The sequence below is a fragment of the Cupressus sempervirens genome, chromosome 1 (genome assembly GCF_028749045.1).
Source record: "Cupressus sempervirens isolate cs-2001-9-10 chromosome 1, ASM2874904v1, whole genome shotgun sequence".
In the NCBI taxonomy this organism is placed as follows: Eukaryota; Viridiplantae; Streptophyta; class Pinopsida; order Cupressales; family Cupressaceae; genus Cupressus; species Cupressus sempervirens.
The window spans coordinates 691,618,643-691,628,728 of record NC_143118.1 but is presented as its reverse complement, the minus strand read 5'-3'; positions in this window follow the sequence as shown (position 1 = coordinate 691,628,728).

Genomic DNA, 10,086 nt, shown 5'->3' with positions numbered 1-10,086 from the left:
TACAAAAGATTTATCAAGGAAGTCCCAAGAAGAAACAATCATGTAAGCAACTAGTACCCCCAAAACACTAAAACTAGGTAGAAGAGCCAACACCTAAACACCTATCATCAATAGACCCAACATGAGACACACACAAAAAGAAGAAAAATTAAAAAATAGAACTAACCTAGACAGAAGACCTTACATTGGTTCCAAGACCAACTCCTTTTTTAACTCCTTGATTTTTTCAATGGATGCTTTGAGATCTTCTTTGTTCAACTTAGTACTTATTGACTTTTGTTTCCTCGTGCTTGCTCTAGTTCTTTTCACTTTCTCTAAAGGATATTTATTCATATTTAGCATCCTCTAAATCAAGAACCAACAACTTGTTTGCATTTTGGTCCACATCACCTACTAGTTTGTTCATGCAATCAACATTGGCCTCCATGATGTTGTGATAACTCTTAGTGATTCCATTAATCATCTTTACTATTTTCTCTACTCTTTTCATCAAAATATTAGTGCCATTATCAGATTTAATGATTACCCATATTTTATCTTTTTTCAACGTCATCCTACAATGCACTGGAGAATTCTTCCATCTTTTCTTCCATGTATTTGAAGAACCATGTTTCCATACAAAAAGCATAAAGAGAAATTACCTTCACTTTTTGCAACACACCAAGGGGTGGCTTAACATGCATATTCTAATTATCATCCTCCAACAACTCCACATTAACCTCATCCACATCCATAGTATTGGTCATGGGGAGATATATTTTCGTACCTTCCTTATCATGACCATCATCCCTTTCAACAATCTCCTTCTAGACTAAGGCATTAGGAGAAATTTGGACATCATGATCCACCAACTTAGTATAGTCAACAAGGTGGAGAGCTTCTTTTTTAGAATCGAGCAACAATCTCCTATTTATTTTCCTCTTCAAAATTCTCACCCTTTTCTTTTTTTCATTGACCTATGTTTTCCCATGAGTGAGTAGAAAATTGGATAAATTTTATTGTGAGGCCTATAAACTATCTCCACATAACCTAATGATTGATCACTTTCCCCCTCTTTAGTAATCTCCATACACTCCCCTTCATCCTCACTCTCACCCCTCAACTGCATTTTCATTTCCTTGTAATTCACATTATATTTCTTCATGTTTATCAAATCTAATGTAGAATTTCCCTATTTTAAAATCATATCTTTACTTGTCCCTTTACTAGTTCTTGGGTTCAAAGGGTTATTTTCTTTTTTGATCAACATAGATTGTGGGAGGGACTATCACATTCTACACGATAAATTCAAAGATTAAGCTCATCAATTATTCATGTGCAGATTTTTTTTTCTCACTATAGGTATTAATAATGTGACTCAAGGAAAAATGAAAATAGAAAGGAAAACAAACTCTTTTATTGTACCTAAAATGATTTAGAAGACAAATAATAAGTGTGGGCTCTATCATGCCACCCATCAAAGTAATGTATTCCATCACAACTTTAAGGACCTTCTTCCGTAGGATTTTAATCAAAGAAATCATATAAACCTCCCTTTATTCTTAACAAAAGTCCTATCTACCTATTTTGAAAATATTTTAGCAACTTCTTCAAGAAACCTCTTTATGTTGGTAAAAATGCATATCTGTTTTTTGTTAAGACTAGTGATTGTTAGTGCCATTATTTCTATGTTAAGCTTCAAATATCTTCCCATTGTTTTAATAGTTGGCACCTCCCAACCTTGAAGAAATTATTCCATAATTTTTGAGTTTGAATCCTTCATCATGTCCATGAATAGAACTAGTCACTCATTTTCAAGATTCTCCCATACCTTTGGTTCCTATCTCCATTTATTATAGTTTCTTAATTCTCTTCTTTCAAATCTACACCCATGATATTATCGCAAATAACAACCCTTTGCAAAATACCTCTCAAAACTAAAAATACAACATGCAGGAGAAGGGTATTAAAAACCACAAGCATAGAAAATAGCCACAAAGGATGGCAATTTCTTTGATTTTCAAGCTTCATTCTTATGAAAGTTTCATAATCATTAAAATTCATATCCTGAAGAATACTTTTCATAATTATAAAGATATGTAATGTCAATAACTTTTCCAAGTGTTTTAACATGATTAAAGAGCTTTTTTCTATTTTTGAACCCTTCCTTCCCATCATTCCAAAAAATGGAAGAGATAGTAGACACTGCCATATTTGCTAACATGTCAGCAATCCCATTAGCTTCTCTGCAAAGGTGGCTAATATGAGAATTTTCTAGATTATTTATAATCTTGGCATTCTGGATAATATTATCGATAATCCAAGATGGTTTAGACTTGTTTGAAATACAAATGAAGATATTATGGGAATCTCACTCAATCTATAACTGTCTCATGCCACACTTCTCTACCAATCTTAAACCCTTGAATAAACCCATCACCTTGGTCAAATGGTCCATTTGGATTCCATGATGGAAATAAATTTATTTAATCATATCACCTCTATCATTTTTCACAACTGCACCACAACCAGCCACCACAAGGTTTCCCTTATTAGCCCTGTAAATGTTTATCTTGAGCCCGCCCTAAGGTGGGAGATTCCATCTTGTATTATCCCTCCTCTCTTTTTTTCTCGAGTTTCTTACCCTCCTATACTCCTTCAAACTCTTCAATATAAAACACAATTTTCCCTCAAAGACTACTTTGAAAATTCTCAACTACATTTGTTTTGATGTTTTTAGTCAAGAATGCTAGAGAGCTGAAAGAATCCATAAACACACAATTATTCCATTCTTTCCAAAAATTCCTCATATTATGAGGGGTAAGAAGCATCCAAATATTCCTATAAAACAATAGGTTTGTGACCTTTCCACATCACCCAAAACTTGAAATCTTTCCCGACATAGTTCAAGGTAGATTCCACTTCTGGAGAATACACATCTAGGTTTCCCACACAAAAGGGCATTGTAAGAACATATTGTCCATGAATTATGAGTCCCCTTCACCAAGAAAACACCTATTACTTAAACACATACCTCTCTTAGAAAAAAAATCTATAGTGAGGATTTTGTTTTGGAGATCCAGCCATTGGAAGATGTCAATTTTTAGAATGTGAAGTTTATTCCAAACACTAGCCTAGACAAGGGAATGAGAAATAGGTCCTTGAAGAGTAGTGAAAACCAACGCAACTGAGAATATGCCACTGGCTCTCCACAATTATTACCTTTCCATGCATTCACTCCATACACAACATATTTTTTTATTACTCTAGATAATGATATTTAAAAACTCATTTGAATATTAATCTAGATCTAATATCATTTGTATTTATTTGAAAAACTAATAGATATATGCAAATATCAAGCATCAACTATAAAAATTCTTTATTTAAAGTATTAAAATAAAAATATTAACACTGCAATTCATAACTTTTGACATTTGTACACTTGTTTGGTGCTAGACAACATTTACCAACATTGTAAGATCAATCATTATATGAGTTAATCTTGAACAATTGACTTTGACACAACTTGAAGATGAGATTGACATAAATTGCACCTATTTAATTTGAAAAGTAATACGAACTATGATGTTACAATCTATCTCATCTATACAATTCTCGATAGTATAATGGTACAGTAAGATAACTATAGAAACTATAGTAAATAAAGAAGAAATATAACAACTATATAAGAAGAGATACTGATAAAACTAAGAAATTTTAAACATTATTGAAGCTTAATATTTTGAGACTAGTAAGGTGGAGTAAACATAGTTCTTCAAGTTAGAGGATCCTATTTATGAGATAGTGTCACTCAATTTGAAACAACCACTACATTGTGCTAAACATGTTACTAGTATTTATTAGAGGTAGATCCCACATAAGCCACTAATATATTGAACATATTGTAGTAGTTGTTTACAAAAAGTTTTGTCATTGCAAAACTCATTTGATGGTGAAACATTGGATGCAATAGACAATGTAATATTGAATCTAAGAAAATTGATATGCAAATAAATCATTTTGATATATTTTAATGAATACAAGACTTGAGATTATTACAAACAAATTTCTTAATCAATAAAAAGTTTTTGAAAAGAAGTCTACATATATATAAATATTATTATCTTTATTCAATATTCAATATCATTTTATTTGAAACATTATTTTTAAGGATTTAATAAATTTTAAACTTTTAAGCTTTTAAAAAAGCTATATTCAATATTGGTCCATAGTTAAAATAATGAATACCGAATAGATTGTTAGATGGACAGTTGCACTTGACCTAAACTTGATACAATTAAAATAGAGTAACAAAAAAAAACCTTTAAATAATGAAAGATATAAAATCGTTATTGACCAGAAGAATGGTATCCAAATACAATATATATATATATACTTTCTTAAAGTCCCATATATTCTCGTGAGACGTCGAGTGTTGCAGCAAAATTGAAAACAATACGTCGAATATAAAGTATGAGATTATGAGATTCGTTCCATAATATATAAAGAGAGACAAAACGAATATTTGTCAATAGCAGTTAACAACAATGGTTGAAAGTGGGAAATCTCTGTTTTCCATTCAAGAAGAAAGCATTTTTTTTCCGTATATCTTAACAAGATAATATGCGGAAAGAAATATTATGTGGGAATATGTGAGTCTTTTATTCTCTTTGAAGATCCAATAAAATATATGAACGGCCATTGACACAACCAACAAGATTTTAAAATTCATTTGATAATATTTGTGGTCGTACGCGTGCCCATAATACCGATAAGAAAGTGGAAACACAAGAAATACCGAGACGATGGCGATACACCTTTATTCTATTTTATTTCGCAGATTATTCTTCAGAAAATTACATTTTCTATTCCTTTACTTTTCTAAATGGCGATACACCATTACAAGAGAACTTTTGCTTGTCTCTCTTTTTAAAATAATAGAATATGCGAGAAGAAGTTCTGGTTAGGAATCTGTCAGCCGTGTGTTCTTTTAAAGTAACGTATACCAACTCGTCTTGTTTTATTTAAATTGCTCAAATATTTAATTCATTATGTGATTACTGTTTGGGTAGTGGTGGTTTTAATTATAATCCAGATAAGAAAGTGGGAACGCAAGGAATACGAGAAAGATAGTGAGTAGTTGCATGTCAAAACAAAACAAGAAAATGATTCGAGTTGGATCGTACAAACACAAATGGAGGTAGCATCATTAATCTGATTTGGCCAGCATTGTCGTAAACTTTCATTGGGTGGCCTTCTGGCCGCTGCCTGATCTACTCAAATTACAAAATGTCCTTTTCTCAACTGCTGTGTGAAAGACATTTTTGTAAAACTTTCTCAATTCAGGTTTTATTGTGAAAATGATGCTTACATTCATTATCATTTTATTATTATTATTGTAAATTCTTCTTACAATTTTTTAGGACAAGGTAATCTCCATTCAAAATGTACTAAAGACGAAGCAAAGTCAATTTTTTTTTTCAGATTTACAAAAATGTAGTGATTTTTTTTTTCCCAATTTTTCTGTTGTTTTCAACTACAAACTATGCAGATCATGAAGATCAAACACATAAACTTTCAGAAAAATTCATAATGTTTTCGATCTTTTGCAAATTGGTCAACTGTACTGGAGGATATCCGCCTCCTTATTTTTTGATATTGTTTTCATTGTTTTAAATTGGACAATAATATTTTTAAAATGTTTGGACTATAGCTGCTGTTATATTTTTATATATATTTGATTTTTTCTTTTTGTGCAAATGATCATTTGGTCAAAATTCTTGATTAACATAATTTAATGTTTAAGGAGGTCATTAAAAATAATTAACTTTTTTTTTATCGGTAAGAGGTCGAAGCCAAGATTAATTATTATGTATTATTATTAATTATTATTTTATTAAGTACGAGTAGATTTGAAGCCAAGACCTCTTCGATGAGAAGCTCACAATTCAAAATAATTAACTTACTAACAAATAATGGATATATATTATATTAAGCATATGTATTTTTAATATAAATAATAAATTGTTGGTTTAGATTGTTTTAGTCATTCTATGTTATAAATGATCTATGAAACACAGTTAAATAATAATAATATATTTAATAAATGAGACTATAGTAATAAATTTTATCTGTAAAATTTGTTATTTAGTTTGTTGTTATTTTTTGTTTTTTAATGAAAATCAACTATTGACATTAGAAAATTATGACTCAATTTACAAGCTCTCAACAATTGTTTTCAATTAAGGGTTAAAATAGTTTTCTTACAAGGGACCCAAAACCCCAACAATTGCTACAAAATATTTATCAATGATGTCTCAAGAAGAAACACTACCATAAGAAACTAGGACACCCCAAAATAATAAAACTAGCTAAAACAACAACACCTAAATATCTACCAACAATAGGCCCAACACGAGACACAACAAAGGAAGGAAAACCAAAAAATATAACTAACCTGAATGTAAGATCTTATGTTGCTTCCAAGACCAACTCCTCCTGTAACTCCTTTTTTTTGTCAATGGATGTTTTAAGATCTACTTTGGTCAACTTAGCATTCATTTACATTTATTACATCATGCTTGCTCTAGTCCTTTTCACTCTTTCCCTAATTAGTTCTTTGAATATCTAGGGTCCTCTAAATAGAGAACAAGCAACTTGTTTGACTTTTGGTCCACATTACCCACTAATTTGTTTAACCATTCAAGAGTGGCCTCCATGATCCTCTGGTAACTCTTACTAATACCATAAATCATCTTTTCCATTTTCTCAACTCTTTGCATCACAATATAGATGTGGCACTATTAGATATTGTGATCTCCCATGTTTTATCTTTTTCAATGCCATCGTATAATTTATCAGATAATTCTTTGATCTTTTCTTATGAGGCTATATACTTAATGTTTAGGGGTTTGATGGATTTGAAGGACAATTTTTCCATCCAAAACGTATAAAGAGAAATGGCCTTTGTTTTCTATAATACACCAAGGGATATCTCAACATGAATATCCTTAAGATCATCCTCCAACAGCTTCACATTAACCTTATCCAAATCCATAGTATTGGTCATGGGAAATTTATTTTATTACTTTCTTTATCATGGTTGTCATCCCTTTCAATGGCCTCCTTCAGGACCTGAACATTATGATAAAAATTTACATCATGATCCACTAACTCATTATAGTCAAACACGAGGAACTTTTTTTCTCCAAATCCTCATCAATCTCCTTTTTATTTCCCTCTTTAACCTCCTCACCATTTTCTTTCTATGATTGTACTATGTTCTCCCATGTGTGAGTACAAACAAGGGATAAACTTTAATTGTGAGGCCTACACATTTTCTCCATAAAACCATATGATTGATCACTTTCACATTCTTCAACCATCTCCATTATCTTCCTTCCATCCTCACTCTCGTCCTTCAACTCCATTTCTATTTCCTTATAGTTCACATTATATTTCTTCCTCTTTACCAACTGTAGCATAGAACCACCCGATTCTGCAATCATAAGTTTACCCTTCCCTTTTCTACTTCTTAGACCCAAAGGGTTATTTTCCTTTTTTATCCTGACATACTACAAGAAGCACTCTTTCAGATTTTGTGCCATAAATTCAATAATTAAGTGCATCAATTCTTCATTCTTAATTGGTTTATTTGATTTCTCCCTATAGGCCTTAATATTGTGAGTCAAGGAATAAAGCAAATAGAAAGGAAAACAAACTCTTTTCTTCTACTTAAAATGATTCAAAAGGAAAAAATTATAAGTGTGGGCTCTCTATCATACTGCCCATCCAGAGTAACGTATTCCATCCTAACTTTAGGGACCTCCTTCCATAAGGTTTTAATCAAGGAAATTGCATAAACCCCCATTTTTCCTTTACTAAAGTCACATATCCCTATTTTGGAAATATTTTAATAGCTTCTTTAGAACCCTCTTTAATTCTGTAAAAATGCATATATTTTGTGTTAAGACCTATAATTATCACCATGATTTGTATATTTAAATTCAAACATCTTCCCCTTATTTTAACAGTAGCCACCTCCCAACCTTGAAGAAATTCTTCGATAATTTATGACTTCAAATCCTCGATCCTATCCATAAATGGAACTAGTCCCCCCATTTTAAAGCTTTCCCTAGATCTTTGGTTCCTTTCTCCATTTATTATAGATCCCTGGCTCTCTACTTCTTAAAGCTCCACCCATGATAATATCCCTTTGCAAAATACCACTCAAAACTAAAAACACAACATGTAGGAGAAGGGTGTTAAAAACCATAAGCATAGAAAATATGCACAAAGCATGTAAATTTCTTTGATTTTTAAGCTTCATTCTTATGAAAGTATCATAATCATTAAAATTGATTTCTTGAAGACTACCTTTCATAATTAGAAAGATATGTGATATCAATAACTTTTCTAAGTATTTTTTTCATGGTTAAAGAGTTCTTTTATATTTTTGAACCCTTCCATGCCATCATTCCAAAAAATCAAAGAGATGTTATCCACTACCATATTATCTAACACATTAGCAACCCCATTAGCTTCTCTATATAGGTGGTTGATATGACCATTTTCTAGATTGTTTATAACAATCTTGTCATGCTAGATAATATTATTGATATTCCAAGATGGTTTACAATTGTTTCAAAAGAAAATGAAGATATTCTAATAATCTCCCTTGATCCATAACCATCTTATGCCATATTTTTCTACCAACCTTAAACCCTTGAATAAACCTATCGCCTTGGCTAAATGATACATCTAAATTCCATGATGGACATCAATCTATTTAATCTTATCACCTTTATCATTTTTGACAGCCACACCACAACCAGGCACCACAAGGTTCCCCTTAGCGATCGTGTAGAAAATCATCTTGAACTAGCCTTAAGGTGGGAGATTTCATCTTGCATTATCCCTCCTCTCTTTTGTTTCCCATTTCTTACCCTCACCGACTCCTTCAAACTCTCCAATATCAAAAGAAATTTTCCCTTGAGGACTACTTTGAAAATTCTCAACTACATTTGTTTTGATTCTTCCAGCCAACAATGCTAGAGAGCTCAAACAAACCCCAAACACATGATTATTTCATTCCTTCCAAAATTTCAAATAATATGAGGGGCAAGAAGCATCCCAAGATTCCTATCCAAAATAGGTTTTTGACCTTTCCACATCACCCAAAACTTTGAAATCTTTCCTGATATAGTCCAACACATATTCCACTTCTGGAGAATACATATCCAGGTTTCCCACAGAAAAGGGCACTACAAGAAGATATTATCCATCAATTCTGACTCCCCTTCACCAAGAAAACATCTATTACTTTAACATGTACCTCTCTTAGACAAGTTTTCTATAGTAAAGATTTTGTTCTAGAGGGATAGCCATTGGAAGATATTGATTTTCTAGAATGTGAATTTAATTCCAAACACTAGCCTAGAGAAGGGAATGAGAAATAGGTCTTTAAAGGGTAGTGACAAACAATGCCACTAAAAAATTTCCAAGGGTTCTTGAAACAATTGTTACCTTGCAATGTATTCACTCCACACATACTTATTTTTTTATTACTTTATAATGATATTTGAAAGCTCATTTGAATATTAATCTAAATCTAAATATAATTTATATTTATTTGGAAAACTAATAAATATACACAAATATCGAGCATGAACTATAGAAATGCTTTATTTAAAAAATTACAATAAAATTATTAACAATATAAAATTCATAACTTTTGAAATGTGTACCCTTGTTTGGTGCTAAACAACATTTACCAAAATTCTAAGATTGGCCATTATATATGCACCGATCTTCAACAACTGACTTTGAGACAAGTTTAAGATGAGATTGACATAAATTGCACCTGTCTAATTTGAAAAGTAATACAAGCTATGATGTTTCAAGCTATCTTATCTATATGCATCTCAATAGTATAATGGTATAGTAAGATAACTATAGAAATTACATGAACTAAAGAAGAAATATAACAACCATACAATAAGAGATACCGATAAACCTAAGAAATTTTAAACATGATTGAAACTTCATATTTTGAGATTGGTTAGGTGGAGTAAATGTAGTTCTTAGAGTTAGAGGACCCTATTT